Source organism: Danio rerio, chromosome 22, assembly GCF_052040795.2.
Source record: "Danio rerio strain M-AB ecotype USA chromosome 22, GRCz13ab, whole genome shotgun sequence".
Taxonomy (NCBI): domain Eukaryota; kingdom Metazoa; phylum Chordata; class Actinopteri; order Cypriniformes; family Danionidae; genus Danio; species Danio rerio.
In genome coordinates this window covers 4,272,720-4,295,000 of record NC_141042.1, presented here as the reverse complement: position 1 = coordinate 4,295,000, position 22,281 = coordinate 4,272,720, and the positions used below count along the sequence as shown (strand labels likewise).

Below are 22,281 nucleotides of genomic sequence, written 5' to 3'. Positions count from 1 at the left end.
TCCGATATTGTGCTTTATGAATGTCTAAACCTACCCCAACCCTAAACCCAACCTCACAGTAACCTGTTGTGTTTTATTAAAGTCCACCCCAGGAGTTTTCAAACTTTTTAGCCTGCGACCCCCAAAATAACAATACCAGTGACTTGCGACCCTCATTATCCTCTAAAGTGGTTATAAATATATAAACCTTGCACACAAGTCTATTCATCGTTTATTTTTGGAGAACGCCACTCAGAGACCATCCTCCATGTTCAGTTGTGGCCTGTGTTTACTTTTAATGTATGCGAGTGTCGTAAAGGTGTCAGAAAGTTTAACCTGGTGCCATAAAATCAATGTCTGATGCTGTTGCTGTGTCTTTAATGTAACAAAATTACCCCTGAGGGTTGCATTTTGAAAGGCTGATGGCTTTTTAGTTGCATGTTGTTTTTTAATGTTTATTATTAACATGTTAACAATGTTACTATTAACTACTATTTTGTTCTCCAGTAGGTTATGTATAAATTATGTTAATTCTAATAGTTTAATAAAATGTTGATGTTTGGAAATCCCTACGCGAATCCCCTCCGTGACCCCCACTTTGAGAACGACTGTTTTACACTAACCCTAAACCCAACCTCAAACTAACCTGTTGTGCTTTATTAATATCTGCTCCACCTACACCACCAAAGCCCGACCTACTTGTGGTTTAAATCCCTCCCACTTAGAGGTCAACCAATCTATTTGCCGTGTAATCCCTCCCACTTGGAGGTCTCCAGGCTGCAGCGATACCAACACAGGCTCATTCTGAAAACGTAGTCCCGTGGACATTTCTGGAGACTTCGAATTATGTAGCTGGAGATACGTATGACTGCATTTAATTTTTCAAGCGAACGATACGGGGCGGTGTGACGCTGTTCCTTTTCGTGCTTACCGGCTGACCGCTTACTTCCGTGTGGAGGGCTTTCCCGCTGCAACCAGTTTGTCCAGTTAGCTAGTTGTGTACGTCAGTGGACTTGAGACGTAGAGAGGAGCTGACCACGATGATCGTGTTCGAGTCCTGAGAAGAGCGGCTCCAGAAATCAGGTAGGACAAAAACGTTCATAACAGGGTGAGAATGTGGTAAAATCCAAAAATGTAGTAAAAATCAGACGAGGGCTTTTCTTTTTCTGGACGACCTTTGCAAACCGTTGGCTGGGTTTAGGGAAGTAAGTTAGTGGGCAGGTCAATCGGTAAATTTGTTTGGGTTTAGGGAAAGAGGAGGGTGGGTCAGTCGATTGGCCGGTCGCACAGTCAATCATTCAGTCAGACAGCTGGTCGCTCGACAGCAGCCTCTGGTGGGTTTACGTGAGAACAGCGCGTGTGTGAACAGCACTCACAAGAGATATTTGCGATACGAATAAGTGCACACGGCAGCCTCTCATGGATTGCCGAAATCAAAAACTGCGTCTCAAGTCCGTCGACGTACTCAACAAACAGCGGGAAAGCCCTCCACATGGAGGTAAGCCGGTAAGCGCTAAAAGAAACGCCGTCATACCGCCCAATAGCGTTCGCTTAAAAGAATAAAAAAGGCGGCCATATGTTCCTCCGGCTACATAATTCCAGTCTCCAGAAGCGTCCACAGGACTACGTTTTCAGAATGAGCCTGTGTTGCATAATCTTTGCGATAAGTGCGATAAATTATTCAGCACAGTAATATAAAACTATAATGTGACCAAAATCTGCCGGAACTACTTTAGCGGTGAGTATATCTGAAAATAACGACACACCTTATCAGCCAATTAGAACCAAGCATAATTATCGAGTATTATTATTAATATACTTTATTATTCAAGTAGTTATGTTTTGAACTGCAATAATTAAAAAAACAATCTGGTTGTCTAAATTAGGAGATTAAGATTAATTGTAAGTTAAGTAAAATCCTTAAAGTAATTAAAATATAAGCAATCACGAGGAAACATAACTATTTTACGTTTTGTAAGTTTAGTGGTTAATTTGTATAAATAGATCCGAGTTCAGTCATGCAAAACTCGTAAATTTATAAAAAGGTGGCATGGCACTAAACCCCACCTCTAAACCCAACCATCACTGGGGGAAAAGCAAATCATACTAAATTGTACGAATCCGATTGTATGAATTCATTCGAATTAGCCAATAAATCAACAGTGTACGAATTGTCATGAGATAGCGTTGTTTGATTTCATTAGTTAGTATTAACATAATAACATAAAGCAAATATTTTTAAAGTTTGCAAAGAAAAAAACCTCTTACGTGCATTTCTACTAAGTTGTTATAGTGGCTGACTGTAGTATTGGTAACCTAGCAACCAACAGTAAACAAGGCAAGTATCAACTAATGTATTTCAATCTCCCATCAGTCACATTAACCCTTTTTTGCACGTCAAAATCTACCTTAGCGAGCGTAAAAATTATTTTACGAATTAAGACATTTCTGTTACTCGTTTCCCACGAGATACTTAAAAATTTGCATAAACGCAAAATGTCGGGAACCTAGCTAGTGATTCAAAAATGGACTTTGCTCCTGAAATAATTGTCGAAATAATTTAATTGTACACATATGTGTGTCATAATTATTCCCACACGGAATCTGCGCGCGCAGATTTTCCACAGAATTCCGCAGATTTCTGCAGATTTTTAGCCCATTAATAATTCTGTTTATTTACTTGAGTAAATGTGTAAATCTGAATTTATTCAGTTTTTATTCAGTAATTTATTACTTTTTATTTAATATATTAAGGTTTTAGTGATAATACTCCGCTGGATACTCCCAAAATAATTCTGCAGAAATCTGCAGATTTTTACCAAAATTCTCCGCAGAAATAGCAAAAAACGTCCGCAGATTCCATCTGGCCCTGGTCATAATTTACGTTGTACCAATTATTAAATGAGGGTGGCTCACAGCAAGGTCCCAGCTGGACCAGTTGGCATTTCTGTGTGTAGTTTGCATGTTCTACCGTGTTGGCGTGGGTTTCCTCCGGATGCTCCGGTTTTCCCCACAGTCCGAACACATGCACTATTGAATTAACAAAATGGAGTGTAGTGTATGAGTGTGTATGGGTGTTTCCCAATATCGGGTTGCGGCTGGAAGGGAATTTGCTAATAAAAACATATGCTGGAATAGTTGGTGGTTCATTCCACTGTGGCGACCTCTTAAATAGAGAGGAAGCCAAAGCTGAGTGAATAAATGATTTATTGATTGTTGTTTTGGCATGTTTTAGACGAAGGATACAACACGCTACAGGCCCTACAGGAAATCAAATCCCTCTAATCTCAAGGCCTCCATCCGTCCTCCTCCTCCACCGGCTGTATTTGTCTCTCTTATCACCTCCGAGTCAATTACCGGATCAAACGGGTCGGTTAGGTACAGCTGTCGGAGGCGGACGCAAGCTTGGGATCTGATGCGAGATTTCATCAGTTATTCTGGGGGTCAAACAGGAGTCTGCGCGTCTTCTGTCAGTTTCATCTAATGCTCTCCTAATTACTGCTAGATACCGCGGCACTCAATGGCCGGCGGGATGGAGAGGGATTGGAACGCTTTGCTTCTTGGAAGTAGTTTTTAGCATTAATGGTTGTGGGGTTGAGGGCTCTTCACTGGTAATGACCTCTCAGATTGCTGTGGAAACATACAGAAGGTCTATTTGTAGACATTTCCTTGTTCGTCATCCATCAGTCTCATGCAATTACATCTTTTACAGAGCTCTGATCGGATGACTGTCATAGACGGGGTGAAATAAAAGGACAAAAGCCTTATTCGGATATTGTCTGTTTCTCAAGGGGGATATAAGGGATCGTCATTATTTACTGGGAGGGGAATTGGTGATTTTATAGCCGTCTGAATCTAGAATGTCAGATTTTTTTTTCTCTTACAACCCTTGTGAAAATTTCAAACCTGCAGTTTTTGACAAACGCTGAAATTGTGTGGTGATTTAAAGAGTTAGGCCCATTCCCAATTCTACCTCTTAGCCCAGGGCTGGCCAACCCTGTTCCTGGAGAGCCACCTTCCAGCAGATTTCAGTTGCTAACCGTATCAAACACACCTGAACCAATTAATTAGGACCTGAACACCACGTGATAATTACAGGCAGGTGTGTTTGATATGGGTTGCAACTGAAATCTGCAGGAAGGTGGCTCTTCAGGAACAGGGTTGGCCACCCCTGTCTTAGCCCTTCCTGAAGAGGTAGGGGTACCCTGCTGAAAAAAACAGCTTAAACCAGCCTAGGCTGGTTGGCTGGTTTTAGCTGGTCGACCAGGCTGGTTTTAGAGGGGTTTTAGCCATTTCCAGGTTGGTTTCCAGCCTGGTCTTAGCTGGTCAGGCTGGGAGATGACCAGCTAAAACCAGTTGACCAGCCTAGCCAGGCTGGGAGCCCAGCCAAAACCTGGCTAAGATCAGGCTGGAAATGGCCAAAACCCCTCTAAAACCAGCCTGTGTGACTTCAGTGGTTTAACTATTATTATATGTCCAGTGTCTTCTTTTCCTTGTCAGAAGAGAGATTCATTGTTGAAAAAAAATTCTCATCGCTTATTATTGGAAATTAATCATTGATCTCTGAAGCTGCTGCGGTTCTAGTTTATAGACCTCGTCCGACCTCGTCGCCCGACCTCGTCGGGGCACTGTGGAAGGGGTTAAAAGGCACCCTATAGGCAAAACCCCCCAAACATACCCTCTCCCCATCCCCCAAGGTCTGGGTGTGGCTAAAGAAATTGAACTTTGTGATAAACCAGACTTAAGTTTGGCTATGTTTTCAAACAGAGCTGTTTCGTTTTGGATTTTGTTTGACCGTAATGTTAAAACACTCAGTGAGTGGCATTTCTGTGGCCGCAGAGGTCAGAGGAGAATGGCCAGACTGGTTCCAGCTAATAGAAAGGCAAGAGTCACTCAAATAAGCACTCGTTACAACCGAGGTACGCAGAAGAGCATCTCTAAACACACAACACGTCCGACCTTGAGGCAGATGGGCTACAGCAGCAGAACACCACACTGTGGGCCACCTGATTATGGCAGATCTGAGGGCAAAAGGGGGTCCAACCCAGTACTAGTAAGGTGTACCAAATAAAATGGCTTGTGAGTGTGTGTGTGTATATATATATATATATATATATATATATATATATATATATATATATATATATATATATTAGTGTGTGTGTTTGTGTGTAATATAGGGACAAATAAAATTATAGCTTAACGTATATGTACATAATTGTAATTCAAATGGTTACAAAAATATAGAGAGGCAGTCATTTTTACAATATTTTAAGATATATGTTGCATACATGACATATTTTATACATGTGAAATTCAAATGAACGTGTATGTCATATATCAGATTCCTCCGTGGGACAGTATTTATTGTAGTAATATTAATTGCTTCAGTATTGACTGATAACCTCAGTGATCTGTCACTGAGGTGGTAGCTTTTAGAAAGGTCCAAATTTGTAGCTAAAAGGTCCATATTAATACCTCAATGATAAATATTGGTACCTAAAAACTACAAAAGTGTTCCTCCTAAAATTTTTAGGTACTAATATATAATTTTGAGGTACCAATGTAGACCCTTCAAGTACAAATGTTTACCTTTTGGAAAAGAACCACCCCAGTGACAGCTCACGTGCCTTTATTTCTAAGATTGTATCCGCTTGTTAAGTGGTGACGTATGTAATACTGTTTCCGGGTCCAAGCCGCCATTCATTTGAGTAGAGAAATCATTCGTTTATGATCACGTTTTATTCCTATCACACATTAAAGTTAATTTTATATATAATCATTGTGTACACAACAATCTCTGGCCTTGCTGCATAACAAATACCAAAACTTTAACAATTTATAAAAAATGAATGACTTTCTGGCCATCAGATATTAGGCATGGACATATATAGTGCGATCGTGATTTTCGAAAGCATTAAATCGCTTTGTAAACATTTATTATTTCCATTTCATGATTCTCCCCATTCAGTTGAAAAGAGCGCTTGGACCCGGAAGCCGTTTCGCGTGACGTCACACTTAACAAGCGGATAGTGTTAACAATAATTCACTGCTATAGATTTTATTGTTTTCCAAAAATGTAGCTCAGATTTCACAAAAGTGACCCCATCTTAAGATAAAACCATCTTTGCGTTCATCTTTCCATGTAGAAATAATTAAAAACTAATATATGTGTGACCTTTCAATTCTATTTCTGCATCCAGTTTACACATTCTACTGAATCAAACCACCTAGCAACAGAATACCATCACCCTAGCAACCATCTTACCACAGCATTGTGAGTTATGCACTTGTTGTACTGTAGTTCTAGTCTGCGTTGTTTAATTCAGCCAAACACGCTCATTCCGGGAAAGGCTAGTTGAGGATATTCAGGGAAGAGATTTCATGCGAGCTAATCTGCTCCAGTACTCGTTGTTTTATTTTCTTTCTTCCGTCCTCGCAGTAACACACACTGATGAACCCGTCTGATCAGGACGCGCTGACAAGCCCAGGCATCTCGGTTCACATGCGTGTGTGCGACTGTTCTCGTGTAGGTGTTGATGTCGAGCGAAAGATCAGAACAGCAGGCGTCTCTGTTCAATCTCTGCTCGACACTGAGGGTATTTTTAGACCACGGCTTCTTTGAAGAGTCGAGAGTGAAGCGCCGTCCGCCGTCTGATCTCAGTGCGATTGCTCTCTGACCGCTCGCTAGCATAAAAGACGTCTGAAACATTCATGCCTTTCAGCTGGACTGTGTTGCACGGCCTTGCATCTTTGATGGGAAAATACGAGAAAGATGTATTATTTGCATGCCGATAGTGCTATATTTATGTAGCGCTGCTCCTATTTCATCCTGAATTCATCTGTGCACATGTTAATTCTCGTATTTAATGAATATCACAGTGATATTTACAGTTGAAACCAACAGGTTTACATACACTCTAAAAAAGGAACATAACCATTTTTAAAAAATGTCTGATGTTAAATCATACTAAACGTTTACTATTTTAGGTCTGCTAGGATTACCTAAATCAGTGGTTCTCAAACTGTGGTACGTGTACCACTAGTGATACGCAGGCTTCCTTCTAGTGGTACGCAGAGGAATCCTACATGTCATGTACAAGCAACATATATTTCAAAATTTATCAAAAATGGTTTGAATATGAATATGATGACATATAGGGCTCTATTTTGACGGTCCATGCGCAGAGTGCAAAACGCAGGGCGTAAACGCATTGTCAGAACGCATTTTTGCAAATTTACGGACGGGAAATGCGCTTTGCGCCAAGGCACATGGTCTAAAAGGGTTGAGTTTATTTTCTTAATGAGTTATAGGTGTGTTTTGAGAATAAACCAATTAGAGTCTCATCTCCCATTCCCTTTAAGAGCCAGCTGCGTCGCGCCAAGAGCGCATTTACAGGACGCAAAGGAAGTCTAAGTGGAAAAAATGAGCATTTCACAAGCAAACAGTTAACAGTTGGCAGTTTTTTAACAGAAAACAGTTAAACAGAGCATCTACTGCGCGAGAATGAGAGATAATGGATTACTTTCACTTTCACTCTTGGATAGGGAAACCTTTACGCACAGACATCAATTAGCCAATAAATAATTAATTTCGTTTGTTAGGCGCAAAGATTTGTTTCAAAACTATTTCTAAATTCAGTTCTAATTTCTAGCAAACGAATAAATGAACATTAATAACCAAGTGTGGTCAAAATACTGAATTATTTCCAAATACACCTGCCATGCCCCATATGGTCTAAAACCTGACAGGTGGGCAAATCTAAGCTTGTTTTTAATAAAACAAATATAAATATGGATATAATAAATAATACTGCTAATAATAATAACATTATACAAAAGCAAATTGTTATGAATGAACTGAAAAAGCCTCCCGAGATGAAGAAGACATAAAAGCAGTGATTTTTCATATTTATGTAGGCTAGAAAATAATATGTTTTGTAATATTTAAATCCTTTATATTTATATTCTATATCTATACTTATAATATCCTTAATATTTAATTTTTTTCATATGTAAAGATATTTGCCTATTGCTCTCTTGTGCGTATTAAGCAGTGTGTAAGTGAGGCGCAACTCTGCGCCGGAGTTTAGACCGGGTTTGTTTTGGTCTAATGAAAAATCTATTATAGTTTCTCAAAATAGCAACGCGCCAGCGGTCCACCTCAGAACGCCTTCCTTTTTAGACCAGAACGCCTATGGGTGCACAAATGAGCGCTAATGCATTTGCTATTTAAACAGCGTAGCGAAACGCCTCAAAACAACTCTTGCGCCAAGCTTAAACTGCCAAAAGTCTATTGCGCCGCGTCTTGCGCCACACTGCGCCGGGTGTATGATAGGGCCCATAGCCTATTTATGAGGTCCAAGCAACATTTCCAGGTTTTAATAAATAGGATACTATAGGTTAACACTTTACATTTAAGTACAGCAGTTTTTTTTCTTTTCTTTTTAAGGACAGTAACCTACCATTTTTAATGAACCTTTAAAAGCACATTAATTTAAACGTTGACATTACATTTTGTTTGTTTGTTTACATATAAGCAGAGTACAGTCTTAATGTTACTATTTATAATGTTTAAAGTGGCTGATAATAATAAATATTCTTAATAATAGCAGTTAATTTACTACGTTTTTAAACTGTGCAGAGCTGCAGCTGTTTTACTGGGCCTACTACGCTACTGTATTTCAATACCGGTCATTATGGTGGTACTTGGAGGAACAATCTTTTCTGAGGTGGTACTTGATGAAAAAAGTTTGAAAATTACTGACCTAAATGATTTACATTTGATAAATGCCAGAATATTGAGAGAATTTTTTATTTATTTTTAGACGGACAAAAGTTTACACGCATTTCCTTGGTATTTTTAAGCTTTGCTTTTAAACTGTATAACTTTGGTCAACTGTTTTGTGTCTCCTTCCACAAGCCTCTCACCATAGTTTGCAGGAATTTTGGCCCATCCCTCCTGACAGAATTGGTTGTAATTGAGTCAGATTTGTCTTGCTCGCACAAGTTTTTTCAACTCTGCCCACAGATTTTCTATAGGATTGAGATCAGGGCTTTGTGATGGCCACTCCAAAACATTCACTCGGTTGTGCTTTAAACACATTTTAACTAATTTGGCAGTATGCTTAGGGTCATGGTCTGTTTGGGAGACCCGTTTGTGGCCAAGTTTTATGAGCGGATCATATAAAAATGAAAATATGCAAATTTACTGAATCAAAGTGAATTGAAACAATGAACAATAAAGTTATGTTGGAGCTTTTGATTCAAAGTTATAATTTTTTTTCAGGTGTTTATGTGCCCTTTTCCCAACAGGCTCATTCAGAAAACATAGCCCTATATACATTTCTGGAGATTGCTAATTATTTAGCCAAAATACATATGGCTGCATTTCGTCTTCAAAATGAATGCTACGGGGCGCCATTGTGGAGGATAGTAGCATCTGTGCACAAGTCCAATATGAACTAAGGATAGCTGATGTTGTGCTGCATCTTCTTTTGTTTAAAGGTAACTGTGTAGTTACTAATGCTGTAAAAAAAAAAGCTGTTTGCTAATTGTAAACACACATGAACACATTAGTGCATTAAATGACTTTACGTTTTTGTGAACTGAGCATTGTATCAGTTGATGAAATATGCTTATTTTCTGTAAATTTAAAAAGTCCTATAAAACTTCAGTATTTTTACAGAAAATTTCCGTAAATTTAACAGATTTTTTTAACAGTGTAAATAAATTAAAGCTTAATTATAAATGTTGTGTTGATTGAACTGAACAACATTACATTACCGTTATGTAACTAACTTAAGTTCACTCAAATAAATATTCTTTCTTTAAAGTAACTTAACTTGGTTACGTGGAACCTGTTGACATAAAAAGTTAATTAAATCCAACATATCATTGTTTTGAGTGCACTTATCTCCATATGGACGGCTTTTGCACTGTTTTCAGTTTCTCCAGCGGCTCACTATGTATGTTGGCGAACTTTTGATGTGGCGTGGAGTCGACATCGGTGACAGGGTTTGAGTCCAGCGAAGAACGGTTCCAGAAAGCAGGTAAGACAGAAGCCTGTCTGTTGGTTGGGTTTAGGGAAGGAGGAGGTTTTGTTTTGGAAGGAGGATTTTGTTTTGGCAAGGAGGACGGTGGGTCAGTCAATCGGTCAGTCGACAGCGGCCTCTGGTGGAAAAGAGCAGAAAGAGATCTCGAAAAGCATGTAAAGAAGCCTCTGGTGGATTCGTGAAGACAAAAACTGCAAAAAACGTAGCTCCTGGGACGTATTTGGCGCTCTTCAGAAATGTATATATAGGTGCATATTTAGAATGAGCCTGGGTTGCTCTTATTGCATGCTTAAAAGGAGTTATTTTCTAATTTCAAACAGTTACACAACACATTACCGTAATTGTATACTATGACAAGCAAGTAAATTCAATAAGAACACACGTGAAAAAGATGCTTTATCCCCATTATTTTAATACTCTCTCTTGTCTTAGTGGTAAATGAGGAGGTGATGCATTTCACCACACGAGCATTCGCCTTTTGCATATATTTAATATTCATAATATCCGTCATATATTGAAACGCTTTGAGAGAAGCGTTGTAAAACTCCAGAGTGAAAGGTTTTTTCTTTTTTACGTGCTCATTCTTCATTATCCTCCACCTGGCGTGTGTTTTTTTTTTTGATTGAGGTGATGAGCCTGAACGGTAGGAATGTTCCCTTTCCCATTCGTTTTGTAATTCCTCTTTGTCACGACACTTTTCATGGCACTCGGCTCCGCTGTTATCAAAGCTACAATAATTCTATTACTCAGACAAAAGCCAGAGATCCGTCAGGAAGCAAGTGAAGTGAATTGTGCGGAGATCTGAATGAGAAAGGAGAGGTTGTCGCCTACTTTTATGGCTTTATAATGTGTGACTGACGCTTTTTAAAGTATGTGCTGAATGTATTATATTAACCGCACAGAGACATGGGTAAAAAGCGTATAAAGATAGGCTTTTTGTGAGAGTCTCAATATTTCTTTCTTTATTTTAAAACTTTATTTTATGTATCATTTTATTCATAAACTTTTATTGAACAAAATTTGAGCTTAAAGTAGATTTTTGATTGATGGTGTGGTGGTAATGACGGTAATGACTTTACTTGTTTTTCATTGGAAATGTTGGCTTTAAGCTTAAGGTAAGCTAGTTATTGGTCATTTAATCTTAAAATCATAAATACAAGCAGAAACTAATTGTTTTTTTATTAAGCAAAAAAAAAAAACGCAAATTTGAGACTAGTTTGGTAATGACATTAGCATTGGTAATGGCACCTAATGTCACTGTCAGATTATGATTGCTGTTTAAGATAATTAAAACTATATTTTTATGTTTCACTTTTCAAGTTTGTCATATGCAAATATTGACTTTTTGTGGAAAATCTTGAAAATGTTTGACATGACGGTAATGACAGTGATATTGGCCACAACAATTCTTCGCTGACTATTTATGATATGTTGCACAATAGCAATAGTTAACAAAACATTTTATAACAAGAAGCAAAAATGAAATGATTGCAGCACTTTTAAATTTGTTTTTAAATCTACGATTATTATTGTTCAGAAAATGCTTGACACAATGATATGACGGTAATATTGGGAACCACAATTCTTTGCTATAACTTTTATGTTGCACAACATTAATATTAAGGAACACATTTAACATATTTAAAAGCCAAAATTAAATAATTGCAGCACTTTTAAATTTGTTTTTAAATCTACTGTTATTAGTGTTTATAAAATGCTTGACATGACGGTAATGATTTGGGAAATATTTCGCATTTTTTGCTTTAAAAATGGCAAATATGTTGCATTGAAATTTAAAATTTATTTATTTACTGATTATAACACTTTTATTTTATATATATATATATATATATATATATATATATATATATATATATATATATATATATAAATATATATTTGGAGACTTAAAAATGTTCTATGTGACGGTAATGACAGTAATATTGGGAGCTACAATTTTTTTGCAACAACTTCCCATGATACGTTGCACAAAATTAATATTTAAGAACATATTTTATGAAAAAAAAAACAATTAAATAATTGAAACGTTTTTAAATTTATTTTTAAATCTACTGTTAGTATTGTTCGTAAAATGCTTGACATAACGGTAAAGATTTTTTTTTAAATACTTACATCTTTTGCTATAAAATGGCAAATATGTAGCATATAGTACATGATTTAAATAAGTATTTTATTTTATAAATATTTTTTATTTACTGATTGTAAAACTTTTATTATATATATATATATATATATATATATATATATATATATATATATATATATATATATATATATATATATATATATATATATATATATATATATATAAAACTTGAAAACTTGAAAATGCTTGATGTGAGGGTTGTCAGAATCACCAGCGATCCAGCCTGTGCAGATTGCTGGTGAACATGCAGATCGCTGGAGAACTACAAATCTGCCAACAAAAGCACTACATATTCAGTTATGCGCCATTCACACACCTGGCCTAGATCCCCATGATTGCAAACAGACACAGCTGAAGTTTTTCAGGACTAATGACACAGACTATATAAACACCTCTCAAACAGACATGTTGCTGAAACTTGTTTATTTGTATCTGTGAACATTACAATGCAGTTTCCTCGCCCTCTGTGTCTGCCGGCCATCTGACTACTGCCTGTTACTTTGACTACAATTCTGGATTGTCTGTATACATCTGATTGCTCCTTTGACTGTTGCCTGCCTGACCATTCTCTGCAAAATAAACCTTCATTTGGATCCCCCTTCCTCTTGTCAGGGTTCACGTCAAAACGGTAATGAAATTTTCACTAACTATTGATGGTTGCTCAATTTGTATTTAAGAACATCTTTCGACAAAGCAAAAAAGAACGATTGCAACAATTACAATTGTAAATTCTACGGTTATTATTGTTTGTAAAATGCTTAACATGACTAATGATTTGGGAAATATATTCATTTTTTGCTATAAAAATGGCAAATATTTCGCATAGTACATGACTTAAATAAGTACTGTATATATTAAAATTCTTTTATTTACTGATTGTAACTTTTATTATATAGATAGAATATTTTTGTTAACTTGAAAATGTTTGTGACGGTAATGATAGCAATATTGGGAAACCACTGTTGTCTAACTATTGATATGTTTAACAAAATTAATATTAATCATATTTTATGACAAAGCAAAAATTAAATGATTGCAACACTTTACTTTTTTCAATTTTATGGTCATTCTTCGTAAAATGCTTGACATGATGGTAATGATTCGAAAAATTTTCAGTTTTTGCTATAAAAATGGTAAATATGTTGCCTATAGTACATTATTTAAGTACTGTATTTATATGGTATATTAAGATTTTTTAATTTGCTGATTGTAACACTATTTATTTTAATTATAATATTTAAAACTCGAGAATGTATGATGTGACTGTAATGACAACAATATTGGAAACCACAGTTCTTTGCTAAAACTATTAATATGTTGCACAATAAATTAAATGATTACAATACTTTTAAATTAGTTTTTAAATCTAATGTTATTGTTCATAAAATGCTTGACATGACGGTAATGATTTGGGAAATATTCCCATTTTTTTGCTATAAAAATTGTAAAGATGTTGCATATAGTACATGATTTAAATAAGTACTGTATTTATATATTAAGATTTATTTTCTGATTGTAACATTTTATTATATAGATATAATATTTGCAAACTTGAAAATGTTTGTGACGGTAATGACAGTAATATGTATAATCTGCTATAAAACGTACAAAATATACGATTAGTGATTTTTAAATAAATTACACAAGAAATAAAAGCTCAATGATAACCATTTTGTTTTATTTATTATAATTTGTATTAGTTAATGTCTGTTTTGTTTGTTCATATCTTATTTTAGCCTATTAATTAAATTATAGTTTATTTAATTTGCTGGTAAATAAACAGAAATTGCAATTGCCTGAAATTATCAGGTTGGATTTTGCCATTTCTTTGTCAATACTTTCTATTGTGCAACCAGTAATGACTTTTTGAATTAGACTTAGACATTTACATATACAGTATATATCAAATATATAGGATAAATAGTAATATTCATTCTCATCACAAATTCTGTTTGTTATATATCCGCAGACCCCCTGTTGTACCTTCACGGACCCCTGTTTGAAAACCCTATGAAATATCTCAAAGCACATCATGTGGTCGCATTAAAGCAGAATATGCAGGTAAAATACTCTCAAATGATCCCTATGTCACATAATCATCCGTCCCTGCTTGTCGGCGGTCTGATCTAATGTGTTTTTACAGATCGCACAGTCCACGCAGTAATAAGTCGGGTTTAACCAATGATATTTGCTCAAGTGCTCGTTTTCCTTGAAGCCTCATTTGATTGTATGACTGTTCTCTGGTTTATATTGCATGGCGGTGTGGTAAAAGGTCAAACCTTGATCGCTCGGATCATTTCAGTCACTACACTTTCAATATTAAATCGCTCAAATCTAAATGCAGCACCCAATAATAATAATCACTACATTCGTATATTTGCTGAAGGATGTAGTTGCTTTAACCTGTGAAAAATTTCACTACTATGATGTTCTGGATGATTCTCTGGATGTGCTGAAAGATTACTATGCCAAACTATTTATGGTTACAAGGATATTCTGATTGTGGTCTCGGAGGTTACAACAATAGGTGGTTGCTAAGGTGTTATGGGTGGTTTCTAAGGTGTTTTGAACAATTTATATGTTACTATGATGTTCTATGAGTGCTTGCTAGGGCATTCAGAATGATTTCTATGATATTCTGGGTGGTTGCAACAGAAGGTGGTTGCTAGGGTGTTATGGGTGGTTTCTAAGGTGTTTTGAACAATCTATATGTTACTTTGGTGTTCTATGAGTGCTTGCTAGGGCATTCAGAATGATTTCTATGATATTCTGGGTGGTTGCAACAGAAGGTGGTTGCTAAGGTGTTCTGGGTGGTTTCTAAGATGTTTTGCATATTTCACAGTATATACTAATAGGTTGCTATTGCGTTCTGAGTGGTTACTAGGGTGTTCTGAATGGTGTCTGTACAGTTCTTGGAGGATACAGCAGTAGGTGGTTACTATGGTGTTCTGGGTGGTTTCTAAGGTGTTCTGGGGGGTTCTAAAAGAAGGTGGTTGCTAGGTTGTACTGGGTGGTTTCCAATGTGTTAGATATTTTACAGTATATACCAATAGGTTACTATTGTGTTCTATAAGTGGCTACTGGTGTGTTCTGAATGGTTTCTATGGTTTTCTGAGTGGTAACAACAGTAGGTGGTTGCTAGGGTGTACTGTGTGGTTTCTAAGGTGTTTTGAACAATTTACATTATACTGATAGGTTATTATGACATACTGTAATTGGTTACTAGGGTATTCTGAATGCTTTCCATGTGTTCTGTATTCGAGGTGGTTACAACTGTGGTTGGTTGCTAGGGTGTTCTGAGTGTTTTGAATATTTAACAATATTAATACTGATAGGTTACTATTCCGTTCTATGAGTGATTACTAGGGTGTTCTGAATGGTGTCTATGATGTTCTGAGTGGTACAACAGTATCTGGTTACTAGGGTGTTATGGATGGTTACTAAGGTGTTTTGAATGTTTCACAGTATATACTGATGGGTTACTATGGTGTTCTATGAGCGAACACTAGAGTGTTCCGAATGGTATCTATGGTATTCTGGGTGGTTACAACAGAAGGTGGTTGCTAGGGTGTACTGGGTGGTTTCTAAGGTGTTTAAAACAATTTATTGTATATACTGATAGGTTACTATGACATTCTATAAGTGGTTACTAGTGTTTCTAAATTGTTTCAGTGGTGGTCTGGGTAGTTACAACAGTAGGCGGTTGCTTGGGCATACTGGGTGGTTTCAAAGCTGTTTTGAAAAATAAACCGGTTACTATGGCATACTGTAATTGGTTACTAGGGTAGTCTTAATGCTTTCTATGGTGTTCTTGGAGGTTACAACAGTAGATGGTTGCTAGGGTGTACTGAGTGGTTTCTAAGGTGTTTTGGATATTTCACTGTATATACCAATGGTGTTTTAGTGCTTACTAGGAGGTTCCGAATGGTTTCTATGGTGTTTTGTGTGGTTACAACTAAAGGTAGTTGCTAGGGTAGACTGGGTGGTTTCTAAGGTCTTTTGAATAATTCACGGTGTTTACCGATGGGTTATTATGGTGTTCTTTTGGGTGGTTACTAGGGTGTTCTGAATGGTTTCTATGGTGTTCTTGGAGGTTACAGCAGTAGATGGTTGCTAGGTTGTACTGAGTGGTTTCTAAGGTGTTTTGGATATTTTACAGTATATACCAATGGTGTTGTTTTGGTGCTTACTAGGAGGTTCTGAATGGTTTCTATGGTGTTTTGTGGGGTTGCAACAAAAGGTAGTTGCTAACGTGGACTGGGTTGTTTCTAAGGTCTTTTGAATAATTCACGGTGTTTACCGATGGGTTACTATGGTGTTCTTTGGGTGCTTACTACTGCATTCTGAATTGTTTCTACGGTGTTCTGGGTGGTTACAACAGTAGGTTGTTGTTAGGGTGTACTGAGTTGTTTCTAAAGTTGTTTTAAATTATTAACAGTACACTGATAGGTTGCTATGGCATTCTATAATTTGGTAACTAGGGTATTCTATTGGGTGTATATTAATTTCATGTGGGAATGCTTAAATCCGCCACATGATTAGAAAATGTGGAGGACGAATTTAGCCATGCAATAACAGCGGTGGTTAATAAACATTAGCCATTTTAATTCAATCTAATTCTGCTGTTTCTCCTCAGCGCTTTAATTCTAAATGATGGTTCGTCTGTCTTATTTTTGTCATGAGCTGTTTATTATTTTAGGGTAAAATTGTCGGGTTGGTTAAGACTCTGTTAGCGCCTGACAACCTCACAAAGCGCCAAAATAATAATCACCGCCGCCTTTTCAACGCCGCTCACTGTCGGTCTTTATTAGCGGTTCCCTCAGCTGAAACTAGCCAAATTACACATAATGAAATCCAATTAACATTTGGAGTCAGCAATTAAGTTTCCTTCCAGAGGCCTGATGTGAAAAGGGAGCTCATGCGGCTGGACGCTTAGCATTAGCGTTAGCGCCGTGTCCATGAATCCAAATGCTTACTAGCATTCCCAGATGGAAAAAATACTATAGCAATGTGTATAGTAAATATGAACCATTCTATAGTAAAATACTTCAGTGTTGGTTTCTAGATTACTATGGCGTTCCAGGCTGTTCTGAATAGTTTCTAAAGTGTTCTGGGTGGTTACAACAGTAAGGGGTTGCTAGGGTTTTTTGGGTGGTTTCTGGGATGTTTTGAATAATTTAGAGTATATGCAAATGGGCTTCTCTGGTGTTCTATGAGTGATTGCTACAGCATTATGAATTGATTCTATGAGGTTCTGGGTAGTTACCACAGTAGGTGGTTGCTAGGGTGTTCTGGGTCATTTCTAGGGTGTTTTTAATAATGTGTAGTGTACTATGGTGTTCTATGGGTGAATACAAGGGTATTGTGAATTGTTTCTATGGTGTTGTGTAGTTGCAACAGTAGGTGGTTGCTAATGTGTTCTGGCTGTTTCAAGGGTTTTTAAATTATTTCATAATATATACTGTTAGGGTACTATGGTATTATTTGAGTGATTACTAGGATATTTTAAATTGTTTCTATGGTGTTCTGGGTAGTTACAACAAAGTGGTTGCTAGGGTGTTCTGGGTAGTTTCTAGGGTCTTTGAAATAATTAAGAGTATGTACTAATAGGTTACTATGGTGTTCTATAAGCGGTTACCAGGGCATTCTGATTGGCTTCTATGGTGTTCTGGGTAATTTAAAACCGTAGGTGATAACTAAGGTGTTCTCTGTGGTTTCTAAAGTGTTTTGAATAATTCAGAGTATATACTGATAGGTTACTATGTCGTATTGAGTGGTTGCTAGGGCATTGTGAATTTGTATCTATTGTATTTTGGGTAGTTACAACAGTCGGTGGTTGCTATGCTGTTCTGAGTGGCATCTAGGGTGTGTAAAATTATTCCGGGTTCTATGAGCAGTTACTTGGGCATTCTGAATGATTTCTATATTCTGTTCTGGGTAGTTACAACAGTAGGTGGTTACCAGGGTGTTCTGGGTGTTTCAAGGGTGTTTTGAATAATTACTATTATACACATATGTTACTAGGGCATTCTTTGAGCAATTACTAGGGCATTCTGAATTCTGTTCTGAGTATTTACAATAGTAGGTGGTTGCTAAGGTGTTCTGGGTGGTTTCTAGGGTGTTTGAAACAATTGAGTATACGTTAATAGATTAGTAATAGAATGGAGTTCTATAAGTGGTTACTAAGGCAATCTGAATTGTTTCTATGGTGTTCTGGGTAGTTACAACAGTATTTAGTTGCTAGGGTGTTCTAGTTGTTGTCTAGGGTGTTTGAGATAATGTATAGTATACTAATGAGGTACTAAGGCATTCTATGGGTGAATACAAGGGTATTGTGAATTGTTTCTATGGTGTTCTGTGTAGTTACAACAGTAGGTGGTTGCCAAGGTGTTCTGGCTGTTTCTAGGGTTTTTAAAATAATTCATAATATATATTGTTAGGGTATATATAGGGTACTATGGAATTTTTTGAGTGATTACTAGGGTATTTTGAATTGTTTCTATGGTGTTCTGAGTAGGTGGTTGCTAGGGTGTTCTTGTTGGTGTCTAGGGTGTTGAATAATTCAGATTATATACTGATAGGTTACTTTGGGCATTTTATGAGTGGTTGCTAGGGCATTGTGAATTCTTTCTATAATGTTCTGGGTGGTTACAACAGTAGGTGGTTGCTAGGGTGTACTGGGTGGTTTCTAGGGTGTTTTGAACTATTCATAGTACACTAATAGGTTACTATGGTGTTCTATGAGTGATTTTACTAGGGCATTCTGAATTATTTTGATGATGATCTGAGTAGTTTTAACAGTATGTGGTTGCTAGGGGGTTCTAGGTGGTTTCTAAGGTGTTTTAGATAATTCAGAGTATATACTTATAGGTTACTATGGTGTTCTACAAGCGATTACTAGGGCATTCTGAATGGTTTATATGGTGTTCTTGGTAGTTACAACAGTAGGTGGTTGCTAAGGTGTTTTTGGGGGTTTCTAGGGTGTTATAAATAATTCAGAGAATATACTAATAGTTAACTATGGTGTTCAACGAGCGATTACCAGGGCGTTCTGAACTGTCTGTATAGTATTTTGGGTGGTTACAACAGTAGTCGGTTGCTAGGGTGTTCTGGGTGGATCTAATGTCTTGAAAAATAAACTGATTATTATGGAATACTGTAATTGGTTACTAGGGTATTCTGAATGCTTTCTATGGTGTTCTTGGAGGTTAGAACAGTAGGTGGTTGTTAGGGGTGAAATAGATTTTAAAATATTTACATGAAAACACATGTATAACACCTATTTATGGCGTGCGGTGCTTAAAAATAGCAAAAACTAATAAAAATAATCCAAAATGTCAGTTTAGTGCATAAAAACCCGACACATACTATATGAACAGACCTTTCTGAGTAACTTTTTGCACCTTTATCATCTTAATAGTCATTAGCTAAATTCTCTCTCTGTGTGTTCAGACCGGAGTCCTGAAATCATCTGATCTGAGGTCAGTGGATCAACATCCGCATTGGTGTGAACACGACGCACACACTGACCTCCGTCCTGCTGCTGATAAATGTTGTAGGTCTGGCTGGCGTCCCGGACTGCACTTCAGCAGGTATCTGTGCATCTGATCTCATCTGATCTGGAGGAAAAGACTTTCTGTACAGACTCGTGAAGATAATGAGGCTGCGGTCTGCCTCATATCAGCGCTCTGCGGCTCGGGGGGCGGAGCCTCAGTTGAGCTGACAGCCAATCACAGCCACTCTGAATGTGATTGATTTCCATTTGCAATTCATTCCATTTTCATTGTGTATTATCGAAGGCTTTAGAATATATAAGACGTGTCACTCTCTATATGTATAGTTTTGAATGGTGAGAAGTGTAGCCGGCAATATGGCAAACAAACCTCGCCTTCTAGCACAAGAGCCAATCAGTGATCGCTGTAGGCTGATGATTCTCTGGAGGAGAGGCTAAGAGCAGGCTCAAGGGGTGGAGCTGACAGTCAATCACAGCCACTCTGAACTCGGTTATGATTGCGTTCGAATTTGATTCTATTTTAATTGGTTGTGTATTATTAAAGACTATAGAATACACAAGATGTGTCACTCGTGTAGTTTTGAATGGGGAATCGTCTAACCGTACGTTCACACCGAAAGCGGCGAGAGCGTCAAAGTAGCCGGAAGTCATTCATTTTCAATGAGAGCCGGCGGCGATAAGCGGCGAGGAGCAGCGCGGCGCGTCTTTGCCGGCGTGAGCGTCGAGGAGAGTTGAAATGAAGTCAACTTTATGTTAATGAGCTATGATGCAGTTCGTCGGCAAGCAATCAGAATGAAGACGTCCACCGCTTGATAGCAGTTCAGGGAACACAGACCTGTGAACTTTGGTTCCGACCACAGTTGTTCCCAAGGGTTTGATTATTGCGGTCGCCGGATTTCCAATTATTTACAATGTTTTCTTACAGGAACATACATTAAATAAGTTACTGATGTTCATTAATGTTATATAAATTTATCTTAAAAAAAAGCGGGAATCTCACGCGACGTGACCGTACAAAACAGTACAGCTGCTTCAGGATATTTCAGACATATGGACACATATTGGATAAATAGAGCAAAGCCACACCACATGCAACTTGATCTTCCATTGTTTTATGAATTTGATAAGAAGTGCGTAACATTTTCACGCTAAAAACATGCCTTATGCAGGAATGTAACTGATATGCCACCTAGGTACCTAGGTACGGGCTACAAAGCACGTGACACACGGCAGATGTCCATGTAAACGCATTGATGTCCATGTTAACACAGTCACTGTCAATCTCCCCTGCGTCTGTGTGTTTGTTTTGCCTCTGTGAAAATCAGCACGTGCCCAAACGGAAACTCCCATTTTAATGCAAAGCCATCCCTCCCCCCCCCCCCCCCCCCCCACACTCCCACCTAAACAGCGCTGGACAAACTCACTTTCCTGACTTTTACCAAACTAGAGGTGTGAACACACCCTGCTGAAAAAAAAAAGGGGGGGGGGGGGTAATGCTCTTTAAGACAGTTTCTGCAGCTTCATTTTTTTTTTAATCCTTTGGGATCAGCAAACGCACTGAAATCTCAGTAAATACTTTCTTCACAGACATGAGAAATATGTCCACATAAAGCCTAATCTCTACTTTTAAACAAAACATGCATACATACATACACACAGTTGAAGTCAGAATTATTAGCCCCCCTTTGAATTTTTAGTCTTTTTAAAATATTTCCCAAATGATGTTTAACAGAGCAAGGAAATTTTCACAGTATGTCTGATAATATTTTTTTCTTCTGGAGAAAGTCTTATTTGTTTTATTTCCGCTAGAATAAAAGCCGTTTTAAATTTTTTAAATACCATTTTAGGGTCAAAATTATTAGCCCCTTTAAACTATATATATTTTTTCGATAGTCTACAGAACAGACTATCATACAATAACTTGCCTAATTACCCTGTCACAATCACCAGCGATCTTATCCTTAAAGAGCACTGGTAAACTTACAGATCTCGTAGAACTACAAATCTACCGGTGTACCACACACCTGCTCCAAATCTTTATTGATTAGACTCGCACAGCTGAAGCTGCTCATGGACTGATTACTGGACTATGTCTACAGCACAGAAGCACACAGAAGTGGCTGTGTCTTGTTATACTGCTTCTGAACATTGACGTGTTTTCCTTGCCTTCCCTGTTTTTGAACCTTGTTTTGTTTGTTTACATTGCTTGCTGCCTGCCTTTTTGACCATCTGCCTGTTTTATCGACCACGACTCTGGATTTCCTGTTTACATCTATTTGTATAACGATGGTTTGTTCTGTAGACTATCGGAAAAATATAGCTTAAAGGGGCTAATAATAATGACCTTAAAATGGTGTTTAAAAAAATTCTAAACTTTTATTCTAGCTGAAATGTTGTTGTTTCTGGCCACAATTCAACCTACATATTCACATCTAAGATTTTAATTATAATTAATAATGTCTTTACATTTGTTTAAATTCATATTATTCTATTATTCCTAAGATTAGTGTTAAATTAAAAATTCTTTATTTAATTGATGATTGCTATTATTTGTTGTTATTATCAAA

General features: G+C 37.2%; 1 protein-coding gene and 1 long non-coding RNA gene across 2 annotated transcripts in view; both read left to right on the top strand.

Moving 5' to 3' along the window:
- Positions 1-22,281, top strand: part of kdm4b (lysine (K)-specific demethylase 4B) — an 814,203-nt gene that overhangs the window by 480,211 nt on the left and 311,711 nt on the right. The window lies entirely within an intron of this gene.
- Positions 12,612-21,131, top strand: LOC101883897 (uncharacterized; the record flags this gene model as incomplete). The annotated part of the gene is given in 4 exon segments (NR_170326.1): positions 12,612-12,829; positions 14,171-14,262; positions 19,654-20,318; positions 20,893-21,131. It is a non-coding gene; the product is annotated as an uncharacterized LOC101883897 (long non-coding RNA).